The sequence below is a fragment of the Rhipicephalus sanguineus genome, chromosome 1, assembly GCF_013339695.2.
Source record: "Rhipicephalus sanguineus isolate Rsan-2018 chromosome 1, BIME_Rsan_1.4, whole genome shotgun sequence".
Lineage (NCBI taxonomy): Eukaryota > Metazoa > Arthropoda > Arachnida > Ixodida > Ixodidae > Rhipicephalus > Rhipicephalus sanguineus.
The window spans coordinates 336,625,553-336,641,275 of NC_051176.1; positions in this window are offsets into that span (position 1 = coordinate 336,625,553).

Genomic DNA, 15,723 nt, shown 5'->3' on the forward strand with positions numbered 1-15,723 from the left:
TACAAAAGACATACTGCAGTGACCAGACCGTAAAAAAACAGTACAAAGACCTAGGTAATGGATGGGACGCAAAAGGACAGCTAAGAAAGCTCTTGTGCTAACATCCAAATCATGATATCATAAATTCCTTGAATAGAGATAGCAGGAAGAAAAATACGGTAGGCCAAGCTACCTTCTGTTCAGCTCTATTATATCTAGCATCAGTACCAGTGATGCTAAAATTGTTACAATCTTATTTGCCTACAAGTTAATTCATTGCATGTAAGTCAAACATACATCCACGAGATCCTTCAAGTCGCTCATATGGAAAAGCCACGAGACGCAAAGCAACCCAATCTTTGCGCGCATCCGATTTCGTTACGAAGCGAGACGCAAGAGGAATCTTCATAACGACCCTATAGCAACATCAGAATTTGCGCGATAGACGCCGCACGCATTGGAGTACGCGGCACAGGACAGTGGTAAAGAGCAAGTGTCATGGCATTGGCGCGACCAACGAGAAAAGAAATTGAGAAAACGGAAGGTACGTAGGCTGGGCGTAGACGTCCGCGCGCTTGTTTCTATCGAGACTGCGCGAGCGCTGATACGTGACTCTGCTCCACCGAAACGGACGCGATGCCCTCTCTGGACGGCACTGGCGGAAAGCTAAAATTTCATCACTGGCCTCAGTTTTATTCAGATGGTTTAGTGGCGCCAGTACCAGCTTGAGGAGTGCAGTTTGGCCAGCGATTATTGTTTCGCAGGGTTTGTTGCGATAGGAGTATCTTGTATCTTAAGATACACGATACAATATCGAATGTATCGGAAATACAGATACAGATACTTGTTTTGCGAGACGTATCGCGATACAGATACAAGATACCTAAAAGGTATCTAAGATAGTATCTAAGATACATGTATCTTCGATACTGCCCAGCACTGATGATATATTTTTTACTTCCAGAATCAAAGAAGGAATCGTCAATTTTTGATTCGAAAGAGACTGTTTCCGGTAAATCAAACAGGAAAATTTCATTATAAGAGCAAGGAATTCCTTATGAAACTAGCGCATTTCAAAAACATTGTTTATTATTAATGCAGCACGATGGAGCCAAGTACGTGTCGACTGCAACCTGGCATGAGCATCATTCTCCAGGTCGTTGAGTGCGGCGGATTGACTTCCGCCGAGCACAACCCCGGTGTCTTGGGCTGCAAGCCTCAACTCCACCTGCAAGACAAGCTGCACCGTGTGTTCACCAAGGCTGACATGGACAGCGACACTGTCGGAGCAGAAATCCAAGCAGCTGCATTTGGAGGCTATGCGAGGTAAGAGGACCTGTACTTTACGTTAAAAACACAGTAGGGAATTATTGAACTAATCTAACAGTTCATTTCGTCTCATACTGTAAAAACAAAAGACTCTGTACGGAGTCCTGGAATGTCGTCATACCTTGAACGCGTCATTAGAAGCAGCATTTATACTCGTGACACACTGAGTACAGAAAATGGCATTAACTTTCTAATGCGTTAAGATTTAATGTCATTTCTGCGGTGCCACAAGGGCAAATGAAATGGCATTCGCATTAATGCGCTAACGTCACCTAATGTATTCGCCAGGACTCATTCGACTGCGAAATTTATGTTCTCAAAGCCAAGGCTTGTTACTGCAGTATACATATAGCATAAAGTATACATAAAGTCATGTAAAAAATGTTCTTACATGACCTTTAACAAATGTCATGCAATTCTCTAGTTGCATTATATTGATATTCACTTCCCACATGCAACGGCTTCGACATGACAGGCGTCATGTCTAATTCTGGGCTTCGAAGTCAACATGGAACGGCCGAAGTTGCTGTGTTCAGTTGCAATGTTGTAAAAAACAGCCGCAAACTCCAGCTAATGTGGTGCCATAATATGCATCATTCTACACTTCTCTAGCCGTGAACGCAGGTTAGAGTACTTAAAATGTTATTTTTTATCATTACCCTAAAACCGCTCACTTCGGAAGTCGCTGATATCGACATCGTCAGGTCAAATGCCATTAAGTTTGGACGAGGCAGCTCCGGTGAAAAGATGTCATTCAGGAACTCGATGCCTTAGGTACTTAATGTCGTTTCTTGTGCTTGTGTGGCACGGGTATTGCACCAGTATTTGTTACTCCTTCGGGAGAGCGATCTTTAAATGTTCCTCGCCGTAAATATTTATTAATTTCACTTTGTGTCCCACAAATAACAGTCGCACTTGACTCCAGAAGTTTTCCTCGCGGTTCAGTCACACACAATAACAACGTCCCTGTTGTTGTTGTTTCAGCTTGTTTGGCCAAGTGAAACCAGCACCAGAGTGGCGCATGCGCAGAACACCGTGCTGCCAGGACCGTTTGCGGCCGCCTTCTCGTCCAGCTTCGCACTTCCGCCGGTGGCATTCTGTGTCACGGGCTGTCACGGTTGCTGTAGCATAGCAGTGCCACACTCTACAGGTGCCAACTCTGCCAGCGGCGCCCGTGCTGCCACCTTCGCTTGAACTGTTCAACTGTGGAGCTAGTAATGCGGTCGTCCCCGCCGTCGTGGAGGGAAGCACCAACGCGAACTGCCATCGTTGATCGGCTACTTCACCGCATGTGGAGATGCGGATTTGAAGCCAGGCTTTGTTAATGCGCTCTCCTACGAGGCCAAGAGTGGCCGGGGATGGCTGGGATTGCGCAGCTAGGTAGCCTCCGCGCAGCTCGCCGCGGGACATTCCTGCAGGATTAGGCTGTCTCGCATGCAACGAGAGCGAGCGAATTTTTTCCGTAATTTCATATGTTATTTCAATTTTTATGTATCAATGTAATATTGTTGTGTTTGTTTAAAATACAGTTACTTACTGTTGAAGTGTGTTGAGTCGACTTCATGAGCATCTTCTGGCTCGATACTGTGTAAGAAGATATTCAAATAAGCCATTCATTCTTACTATTTACACATTATCTTGACTAACATTCCTGGTAACAGCTTAGTTTAAAAACTGCAATGTAGTCCTCCCAACGCCATTGCCGACTGCAAAAGAAATTAGGCTGAGTCATCGTCGGAATTGAAATCTTGTCTGCAATCTATTGAGATATATAAATTGCCCCGATTGAGGCTTAACTCGGAGTGCATCTATTGAACTTAAAGGGACGCGCTTCTATAACAGGCCTCTAAATATTGTTTCTATGACATGTTTTCCTTTCCTATTCGCCTTCGTATTTGTGATTCTGACAATCTGAAGTACGAAGGCGAAAAGGAAAGGAAAAGGCTGCGAAAGTCCCACCTGTTTCAATGTTCTATGGATATAGGCCGTATAGTAAGGCAACTCAAAGTAACTAAACTACAATAGTAAGAAGAAGTCATCTAAATTTCCTATAAGGTTCGGTGGTTATACAGGAAAGAGTATAAGAGGATCTACAGAAATAACAGAGTGATGCATAAAGTATTGGAATTGTATACCAAACAACGACGTTATATAGGAAACCGTGTTTATGCACGGGCCCCGTGCATCGTTATTATGAGCATGAGGCATTTCGTCTCACTGATCTGTAGGCTCACGTAAGCCCGTTCGGCTAAGAGACGGAATTATCCTCAAATGAAGATGCGTTGCAGCTCCCCGAATGCATTAGACATAACATTATTTACTATCCTTTATTACATACGAGATTATTTGTTGTCGCTAGATAATCATACGATACCACTGAAGTTCGCGTAAACATGTGCTCTGTGCTGCCAACACTGCAGTGTTTAATACCAGTATCTAAACCTTATTCAGAGCTCATGCATTTCTTGAGCAAAGCTTCATCGTGGAAAAAGGTTTTTGCCTAGAATAGCAATGAATATTTACTTCACTCGTTCTAAATCATTAACCCCGTCAGGCAGGCCACAACTATAAACAAGCATACGTCACCGCAACAATGCGGTGAATGTATAAATGTTTTTTTATTTCTTCGGTACGCAACAAATAACACGTACAGTTGACGGCATTGGTTGCATTCGTGGCACAGCCATAAAGAATATCTTATCTCTCCTTCTTCCAGGAATCGATGAGGGTGGCAATTCGGGCTTGCTGGTATAGCATGATAGCGCTGTGTGGTGTCGAACGCGTCTTTCTTTTGTCCTTGTCCTTAGCCTGCATTACCATCAATTATCATTCTGCCAGGAAGCTAAGGCGAAATGCAGCCTGCCCAGTGGTGGTCCGTGTGCAGAACACCGCACGAGTTCTGCTGCACACGACCCGGGTATCGCGCAGCATCGCACTCATGCCAACCGCTTCACGCTTGCTTCGCTGCTGTGGCGTAGTAGCCTACCCTCACGGGCCAGCCGCGCCACATTTATTTCAACTGAGTAGTCGATGGTGCGCTTCGGCTATCGTCGCAGAGGGAGGCATGCGCATGAACTCCATTCGCTGCGCGGCCGCTTCACTAGGCGTATGGAAGCGGGTTTTTGCCCCCCCCCCCCGGCATCATAGTACGCATTTCCGAAGCCTAGACTGGTTGTGGACATACCTGAATAGCGCTGCAAGCTTGAATCCGCGCTGCTTATCCACGGTACGATCCTACACTGAATCAACGGCCTCGCATGCAGCGAGCGGAAGCGCTGTTTTTATCAGCGGAGCTGTTTCAGCCAACCGCGAGACCGTGCGGAGGGATGATGATGATGATCCTGGGATGATTGGTACCTACCCAACGAACAGAAAGTAGAGTAGAGTAGATCCTTGAAAATCTAGCACACACCCACGCAGGGGGATTGGCCAAGAACCGGCAAGCTTTTAAAATATAATTCTTAAAATAAAGTTTACATTTTGTCTATTTAAGATGAAAGAAGTAAAAATGAAACAAGAAATATGAAGAACAGAATATAAGAAGATAATATGAACAGCGAAGCGGACAATTTGAATAAAAAATATTAAAGCATTTTGGAAAAGTAGAAAAACAGGAGTAAAGAGTGATTTTATATCCTAAATCTCTGTGAACCTTAAGGAACAATGGCAGGGCATTGTATCCCGTCACTGTATCGAAGAGACATAAGCCCAGAAAGAAAGTACATTTCTTTAGGTGCCATCGGAAGATGGCACCTAAAGTAAGTTTGCGCGAGGTAGAGTATCTATTACAGTGAATCAGATAATGTTCTGCCATCTCATGTACTCCGCAAAAAGAACAATTAGGGGAAGCCGCCAGACCAGCTCTGTGTAAATAAAAATTTAGGTATGGAGTCTGACAACGTAGTCTATAGTGATTGCGACTTCAACTGCTCGTGTTTGACATGTTCTATTGTTCGAATAATGATTGAAATGCTGAAATTCTAATGTGGTCGTTATTGACGGTGCAGAGAGTGCATCTAAGATAATCTTCCTGCTTCATCTCGCACTTATAATGAATGTGGATGCCGGTAATACATGAATAACCGGGCCATTCAAAGATGTCTTTGCTGGAGCATCTGCCATTTCATTCATAAATAGCCCTTTATGTCCTGGAACCCAAACCAACTTGACCAAATTTATATGCGGTGGGACTAACGATTTGAAAGCACCCAGAACGTGCCATTCCTCATTTGCAGTGAGGGAGGAACATACCGATAGAGAATCTGTCAAAATTACTGCAGAACTTATTGATGCTGTTAATTTATGGAGAGCCAGAATGTTTGCTAAAATTTCTGCTACAAAGACGGGCACAAAATCTGGAAGGCGAAGAGAAAACGACCAATCTAGAGTAGGAGAGAAAATCCTCATTCCACATTTTCCTTCGCTCTGTGAAGCATCGGTTGCTATCTTTATTGGCATATGTACCAGGTAACCACTTAATATAGCGTTTAACAAGCGGGACGATATTTGTTGTGCATTTTCCGGGAAAATATCGTCAAAATGTATTTTAATAGAGGTATTTCTATTACTGATTAAAGGCATGTCCTTAATTTGAACGTTTAATATGTCAAGGAGGCTCTGTATAACAAGAATTTGAGGCGTATCAAATCTCGGCCAATATACTCCAAAAAATAAATCAGGACGGGCAATAAAAACTGTTTCTGAACGTCTTACGAGGGATTCACACAGCCTTAGAAATGACTGAACTGCTAACAATTCAAAACGGGCAGGAAGTGAGGGGAGCCTAGCTTCCAGATACAAGACCTTGATTGCTACATATTTAGGAAGACCTAAATATAACCTCAAGGCTTGTCTTTCGAGGACTACAAGAGGGTGACGCTTATAAGCAGGAGCCCCAGCGTGTAATATGCACCCGAATTCAAGCACTGGGTGAACATACATGCAATATATTGATAAAAGCGTTTTTCTCCGCATACCTAACCGACAACTGCTGATCTTTCTTAACAATCCAACCACTCGAACACCCTTTGCTGCGATGTATCCAATGTGAGCCTTCCAAGACATAGATCGGTTGTATATCACGCCCAGTTTTTTTGCATTCTCTACTTGCGGTATATTCTCGACAGGATAAGAAAGCAGCATGTACATAGGGTCTTTCAATGAAAATGTTATTACAGAGCATTTGCTGACATTTAAATACAGATGTATACCATCAAGCCAACTTTCTACGGTTGATCAGTATGATTGCAATATTTGGAATAGCTTGTGAATATCATCTGCTGATGAAAAAATGCAATGTCATCAGCATACACATATATCTGTACGTTCTCTTGTCGGGGAATAGAACTCGTGAGAATATTAAATGATACCGGGGAAAGGACTGCACCTTGCGGTACACCTCTTGATTGCGCATACGCGGAAGACGATATGCCACTTTGGAAGCAATAAAACGTTTTATTTCGTAAAAATTCCGCAATCCATGCTTGAATATACTTTGGAAAGTTCAGGTTGTGAAGCTGATTCATTAAAACGATGTGCTCAGCTCTGTGCTTTTGCGATGTCGAGAGTGACTAACGCCGCATGTGTTCTTTCACGTTTAGCTAATTGAATACGACTTTCGAGATCTATATGCGCCTGTCATATAAAGCGTCCTGATCTAAAGCCAATTTGGGATGGATTTAGGATTTCTCTGTCATTAATGAAATCTATTATACGAATATTTAAAACTCCCTCGATTAATTTTACGAAATTTGAAGTTAGCGCAATCGGCATAATTTATAATAATATCAGGGGTTTAACATCCCAATACCACGATATGATTATGAGAGAGGCCGTAGTGGAGGGCTCCGGAAATTTCGTCCACCTGGGGTTCTTTAACGTGCACCTATATCTAAGTACACGGGCCTCACACATTTTCGCCTCCGCCGAAAATGCAGCCGCCGCGGCCGGGATTCGATCCCGCGACCTTCGGGTCAGCAGTCCAGATCGTCCTAATGTTGTCCAATACATATCCCTTACTCGGAACTTTAAGTAATGGTCTTACCTTAGCTATTTTCCAATCTGATGGGAGCCATGCCATTCTTACTGAGTAATTGATTACATCTAATAAGTAGCCTTGGGATTCCTTATTCATAATTTTCAGCATGGCCGACGTGACTCCGTCAGGGCCCGGAGCCGCTGATGGAAGGCTGGCTAACACCTGTGATAATTGAGCGCCGGAAATTTCTTTGACGTCGTCATTACTTAATGCAAGCGAAGGAGGTGGTGATAGTTTGCTTGCTTGCTTGTTCCTTGCATTTGGCTCACACCCACACCGGGGGATTGGCCAAGAAGCCGGCGGTTACAGTGAATTGGAACATTGGGTTAACCAAGAAATTCAGGGAAATGGAAAGGTGGCATTTTTCAAGTAGAATAAGGTGATTTGCGTGACACGAGAAAAGGAAATAACGAAATAAATAAGATTTTGTTTTCGGGGAAAGGGGATGGGAAACAATAAATTGATAAACAAAGGATTAGCAAGGTAATCTCATCGTGTCAATCAGGAATTCGCAGAGGGCCCCGCAGACGTTCCTTTTACTGAATTCCAATGAAGCAGCCCCAAAGGAGAGGATATTTAGAGTACTTAGTGGTATTCCTAATTTTTTAAATAAAATTTCAAAGCATTTTTTCCTTTGGTTTTTAAAACGGTGGCATCTTAGTAGATAATGGTCGATATTTTCGGGTTCGTTACAGTTGGGACATAAAGGGGATGGGACCAGACCAGACCTGTTTAAGTAGAAATTAAGCGGTGGAATACGACATCTTAATTTAGTGATGGATACTTCCAATTTACGCGTGGGACACCATTTATTATCCCACGGAAATTGCAAGTGTGAATATTCTGAATTCGGTATTTTAATCTTTTCTGAATCTTCAATAAGAGAAAATTTTCTGAACCTCGCCGCTGTGACATAAGCTGTAGGAGGCATAACTGACAAAACTGGGCCTTCAAGGGATACTCTCGCCAGTGAGTCAGCCATCTCGTTTACAAATATTCCACGATGACCTGGAACCCATATGAGCCTCACTAGGCGAATGTTTATGGGGATTAATGACCTGAATGTGTTTAGAATAACTGACTCCGAAGTTGTAGTGAGGGACGAACACACAGATAATGAATCGGTCACTATAACAGCTGTCGAATGATTTGCGGGAAGTTTTTGAAGGGCTAAAATAACTGCCATTAACTCCGCTTCAAATATAGGAGTATAATCTGGAAGGCGTAAAGAATATGACCAGGATAATGATTGGGAGAAGATACCCACACCTGCTCTCTTATCATTCATGGATGCATCTGTTGCAATTACATTATTAATTCCTAATTGTAAGAGGTGATCTTCGAATACGCCAATTAAGTACTTAGAGGGCAAGAGTTTCGCATTTGCTGGGAATATGTCGTCGAATTCTATTTTTACACTGGATATTGATTTATCTAATGGAATGATTTCGGAGATATTAACATTTAGGGGTTCCAGCAGTGTTTGAACAAACAAAATCTGAGGTTTATGAAGACGGGACCAGTGCTCATTGAAAAAAGCATTCGATTCAGCCAAAAATACGAATTGCAACCGTCTTGGAGTAGCTTCATATAATTTTAAATATGTTTTAACTGTCAAAATACGGAATCTGCAAGCAAGAGTGGGTACCCGAGCTTCTTGATACAACACGCTATTAGCTGTAAATTTAGGAACACCAAGACAACTCCGAAGAGCTTGGCGCTCTAAGAGAACCAAAGGATTAATCTTGTATGCTGGCCCACCAGAAAAAAGCACGCAACCAAATTCAAGAATCGGGCGAACGTACATACGGTAAATCATGATCAGAGTATCTCTGCGTAGCCCGGAACGGAGCCGACCAAGTTTAGTTATCATTCCGACAGCGCGTGTAGCCTTAGCTTTAACATGTTCAATGTGGCTACGCCAGCTCAGTTTTTCATCATATATTACTCCCAGATATTTAATACAGTCCACTTGGGGAATTCTTTCTTGCCGATAGTGAAGAGAAATATTAACAGGCATATGTAAAGGAAAAACAATTATGGCACTTTTGGTAACATTTAGTTGCATTCGAATATCTTCAAACCAGGAGTCTAATGTTGCTAAATATGATTGCAACGTTGAATGGAGTAAATGTATGTCATAATCAGATGCGAAAAACGCAATGTCATCTGCGTATACATACACTTGTACCTTATCACACAGTGGAATCGAACTTAACAAGATATTAAATAAAACAGGTGAAAGAACAGAGCCCTGGGGAACACCTCTCGTTTGACTATACTTAGACGTAGAAACGCCTCGTTGGGAGAAATAAAATTTTCTATCTTTTAAAAATTCGTACAGCCAATTTGTAATATATTGCGGAAAATTTAATTCGTTGAGGGCATTAAGGAGAATGATATGTTCAACGCTATCATATGCCTTGGCTAAATCTAGGGTTACTAAAGCCGATAATTGTCTTCTGTGCCGGGCAAGTTTTATACGAGCCTCTAAATCGACATGTGCACACCATATCGAGCAACCGGGTCGAAATCCAATCTGGCATGCGCTCAGTATTGCATTATCTGTGATAAACTTCATAATTCTTATGTATAAAATTCTTTCTATTAATTTAACGACATGGGACGTTAGAGCGATTGGCCTAACGTTGTCTATCTGCATTCCCGCTCCCTGTTTTTTAAGAAGGGGAACAATTTTTGCAAGCCTCCAGTCAGGAGGAATCCAGCCATTTCTAAGGGAGTGGTTGACGACGTTAAGAAGATCGTCTGGAGAGATATCAAATAATATCTTTAACATTTCTGACGTAACTCCATCTGGGCCTGGAGCTGAATTAGGGAGAAGGCGAATGACGCGCGCAAGTTCTTCCATATTTACTTCGCTAAAATCGTTCACACAAGAATGCTTTACAAACTTTAGTTGTAACTGTGATGTAAATCGCTTTTCAAGGCCCGATGCAATTTCGGTTAATAAATCTGCCAATTCCTTAGGTGAAAGAATAACCGAGTCAATGTTTACGGGCGCTGCAATAGCCTTACGACTACGAAGAAATCTAAACAGAGCTTTTTTATTACCACTCTTGGATAGAAAATTATATCGTTTTTCGTCATATTCATCTTTCGCTAATGATACTGTTCTTTTGAACATAGCTTTAGCGTACAAATAATTTCGCCAATTAGTAGGACTTTGGTTTATAAGAAGTTTCTTCCAGGCCGCTTTTCGGCGTCTATAATCTCTTGCACAATCCGAATTCCACCATGCACACACGGAATTTCCTTTTGCTGACGATATAGTGAACTGTGATTTTGTTATGGTACGTTTTAAAACTGAGCAAAGACTCATAGCTTTAACATTTCTCTCCATACTGGACAATGATGACAAAGTTGACTGTAAATTCTTTTTAAATTTGGAGTAGTTTACAAAATTTTGCGCCTGGTAGTCTACCGATAATACTGGGATCTTGACTTCAAATACAAGTGGACGGTGATCACTACTTGTAGCAGCATCAAGCACAGTCCAAGACGAGATTAAAACGTTTGAGCTAGCGAATGTTAAATCTAGGACGGATCTCGAGGTACATCGAACAAAAGTGGCAACTTTGGAATTTAGACACATAAAGTGGTTTGAGTTAGTCCAGTCAAATAACCGTTTTCCCGATGTGTCTGTGCGGAAACCCCACGACACATGATGGGAGTTGAAGTCTCCCGCAAACAGAATGTTCTTTTTGCAGAAGCTCAGAGTGACATCAAGAGCGCTTTCATCATGTATCCCAGTCGGAAAATAGTTATTAACTATGGATAGTGGAGCGCAGCCAGGAAGGTTTAATTCCACTACCAAAACTTCATAGTCAGACGACATTGCTTTATAAGCTATCTTCGCTCTATGGCAAAATTTTGAAGAAATGAAAACAGTTAGACCTCCACCACGTGAGTTTCTGTCCAATCGAAAGCATTGATAATTTTTTAAATAAAAGTTTTGATCAGCCGACAACCAAGTTTCTTGTAAAAGTACAACGTCGGGAGATTGCTGAGAAGTAAGGTATAATAAATCTGTAGCTGCAGAGAGAATTGAACGGCAGTTCCACTGAAGCACCCTAAGACACCCTATGATGATAGACGAGCAGCGGAAACTGCCTGCTCTAAAATACTTTCTTTCAACAGGTCAGTCCTAGTCACGGATTCCTTCACACACTTCTTTGTTTTTGGATTCGAAGAATTATTGATCTTGTTAGTAGGCGATCTGGTGCGTTTGAGATTACGGGCATCCATATCAACGTCCCAGTTGCCCATTGAATCTGAATCAGAGATGTAATCTTGATCAGTCTTCTGAGAGGACGACGACCCTGCTCCATAATTGGTGGGGGCAACAATCTGATGTTCAGCAGGCTTATTGATTGGAGCGATAGGAGTTTGTAAGCGCTTTGTGATCGCCTCAGAAACACCAGCCAACTGGGAAGATATAACCTGAGTCAATGAGTCGGACAGATTTAGTAGAAATTTTTCAAGAACCTTTTCTACCGCCTTCTCTACCACAGCTGAAATGGAGTGGAAGAATGTGGCGTCCATGCCGAGAGGCTGACGGGCTGTTACACCGGCATATCCCTGTGTCCTGCTTTGAACTTCTGCTAGCGCTTCTCGACGAGAGCATCGTCTCCTTTCAATAATTTCTAGCACCTGAAGTTCTTTCGATCTCGCAGGGCAGCTAGGATCGTCAGCAGAGTGATTTGCTTTACATAAGCAACATGACTCATTGCCTGACTGGCACTCATCAGCACTATGTTCGGCCCCACAGATGCGGCATCGAGTATCAGAACGACAACCGTTGACACTGTGTCCATAACGCCAGCATTTGGAGCACTGTAAAGGACGAGGAGCTAGAGCTTCGACCCTGTAGATAAGCGGCCATGCCTTGATCTCCGAAGGGCGATTTGTCCCAGCAAATGTGGCGATCACTGTTTCAGTAGGGACTTTCGTATTGTCTACGTGTCTGGTACACCGGTACACAGAAATTACTCCTGCAGGGGAAAAAATGTCCAAGACTTCTGCTGGACTTAGGCTTGTGTCTACTCCGCGGACTAAACCTTTGCAACATGCTAGATGAGGTGGGATAAAACAGCTCACCGGATGTGAGGCAAAAGTAGTACACTTCAGTAGGTCTTGAATACAAGCCTGGTCTGGTGAACAGCATAGGATCCCCCCGCGTCCAAACTGACGAACTTCGGTTATCAGTAGGGAATGAGGAGTGATCGCACGAAGTTCTGTCTGAATGGCCTTGGGGTTCTTCATACGGATGAATCCACCATTGGTTGGTACCAAAGCAACAGGAACGCTGCGGTTTCCATCGCGGAGAAACAATTCCAAGGGCAGATCCTGAGGGGAAATAGATGCAGACCAGAGGGAAGCCCTCTGGCCCGGAGAAGAGACAGACATCAAAGAAAACGGGAAGTTACACTTAAATGAGGCGTGCACTCAAGAAAAATATGAAAGGAGAGGGAAATCAGATAAAAATAACCGCCGGCTACTTGACCGCAACCCTGGAAACCGTCAACACCAGGACAGGCAGCACGACGTGGCCACGCCTTCAGCCACTCAGACACAGATCGCAGAAGGTGATAGTTGCGAATAAAAACGAAAGCTATCATGAACCGGCATGCGCTGTCTTCCTCTTCATCTTCTGCTTCGTTCCCAGAACACGTGCGCCGATTATTCCGGCACGACGTGGCCACGCCTTCAGCCACTCAGACACAGATCGCAGAAGGTGATAGTTGCGAATAAAAACGAAAGCTATCATGAACCGGCATGCGCTGTCTTCCTCTTCATCTTCTGCTTCGTTCCCAGAACACGTGCGCCGATTATTCCGGCGTGGGATGCAATAACTGATGGGCGAGAGAACGATTACAGAGAGAAAGAAAGAGATATAGAGAAAGAATAAAATGGAATGGAAAAACTTTATTCGGTTCCTTGGGGGCATGAACTAGCACGTAGCGGGCCGCTCCCACGTCGGGACAGATAGGCCTAGCCTCTCCGTCACGGCGTGGGCTTCGTCATCCCGTAAGGCGGGGCACCGCCAGAGCATGTGGTATAAGCTGGCAAAGTCTGAGCAAAGCGCGCAAATGTTTGACGTCTGAATTTGGGGAAAGATCTTGTGCAAGAGGGCGGGACTGGGATATGCCCCAACCTGCAAGAGTCTGAGCGTCAATGCCTGACGCCTGTTCAATTTACTGTGCGGCGCCGGATACCTTCGCCTCCTCAGATAAAAGTTCTTCGTTAGTTCATTGTACGTGGCTGGGGGATCCCCATTGTCCAGAATCTCAGCGCCGAGCCAATCGGTAGCTACGCGGTAGATGACTCCTCGCGCAGCTCTGTGGGCCAACTCGTTGAGGTTGGACGGAGCGCCCTCGATCTGTCCCATGTGAGCGAGGAACCAGATGATCGTGTGCTGCTTGACTTCCTTATATCATAGGATCCGCAAGGCTGATTACGAGACGGTACCCTAAAGCGTGGTCCCTCAATACCATGCCTAAAGTAAAAATGAAACAAAAAATATGAATAGAATAATAAAATATAATATAAGCAATGAAGCGGCGAATTTGAATAAAAAGATAATAATGCAATTTGGAAAAGTACAAAAACAGGAGTAAAGATTGATTTTATAGACTAAATCTCTGTGAACCTTTCAGAAACTCCAGCAGGACATCGGCAATCTTCCCGTCACTCTATCCAAGAGACAAAGCCCCTAAAGAAAGTACTGTAACGGTCGACGTAGCCGTGTAGGTGGTGGTTGGGCTGGCGATGCAGGATTGAAAACGGCCGCATGTATAACTGACTCCCGAGCAGCGATCAGGACTTTCGCCTCGGGAATGGTTGCTATAGAGGCAGCAGCGCTTCTGAAAAGCACGTCAACCACTAATTCTGCCTCCGTCGCGTGGTTCCCCGCTCACATGGGTGACGACGTGCTACCGGGCCGTCCGAACCCCAATGAGGTTGCTCGCCGCTGTGCGTGAGCACTCACGCGCCGCGACGGCGTTGAGGCTTCATCGGATTCGGAGGAGATCGGGCACAGGGACCCCTTATTAAGCTTTCATGAGATCATCTCCCCCTATAAACAGGAACGCAGGCGCTTCCCGCCTCCACACCCAAAACTATATAGATCTCAAACGATCATGCTTAGGATGCTTCAGACGAGGTCGTATCCCTCGCGAGGTTTCCTAAGCAGGATAAACAGAGATCCAAAGGCTTCACAGCGCATACAACGAGGACGAGCAAAGAAGAGACACACACAGCGCTGAACTTACAACTGGCTTTTTATTTTCCTGCCACGGCAATATATATGCGCATTTTTACAGGAAAAAAGGAAGAACAGAGCAGACGAGGTATACAAAATCAGTCAAAGGAACAGCAACCCATTATCGATATCACATGTTTTGAGATAAAAATTCACTTTCCTTGCTCGAAAGAGCAAGCGACGCAACGCTGATGCACTTTTCACCACGTTTCAAAATTTCCTGGGCTTCTATGATTTCGCGCGCTATCCTATTTTTGTTTCTCGCGAGCACACGTGTGTGCTCGCGAGAAACAAAGTTCAGCGCTGTGCGTGTCTCTTCTTTGCTCGTCCTCGTTGTATGCGCTGTGAAACCTTTGGATTATGCTGCACCAAATAGCCCAACGCTCAACTTTAATAAACAGAGAAATTGATCCACATCGCGCGGATTGCAGGAAGGCGTTCAGCACTCTAGCATGTATGCTCCGGCAGTGTCCTGCTTTACGGCATACGTCACACACCAGTGGACAGGACTGGGAAGAGGCCATGGAGGCCATCTCAAGTACCGCACTCAAGATCCAGTCTACGGCCGACCAGAGGACCCGTGAAAGAGCGGAGAGGCATGACGTCCCGATTTCGACATGGGAGCAGCCAGCGGTGATCCGGGAGCCCCAGCGGGTCCTCCCCGGCTAGACCCTCAAGACATCATTTAAGTTCTTTGTCTGTCTGTCTGTCTGTCTGTCTGTCGTCTGTCTGTCTGTCTGTCTGTCCTGTCTGTCTGTCTGTCTGTCTGTCTGTCTGTCTGTCTGTGAAGGCAGCTTCGCACTAGTGGTGCCAAGCCTGAAGGAAATGCGGAGCTGGCGGCCTTCTTTGTTTCTCTATTTTCTCCTTCTTTCTTAATCTCTTTGTTTTCTTCTTTATTCTCTCTGTTTTTCAATGTCTTTTTTTGTCTCTGTATACTTATCTTTCTTTCTTTATATATATTGTTATTTCACTTTCTTGCTCTTTCTCTCTCTCTCTCTATTTCTCGCTTCCTCTTTCTTTCTATGTCTTTCTCTTTTTGTCTATATATTTCTCTTTCTTTGATTCTTTATCTTCTTTCTCTTTCTGTTTTTTCTTC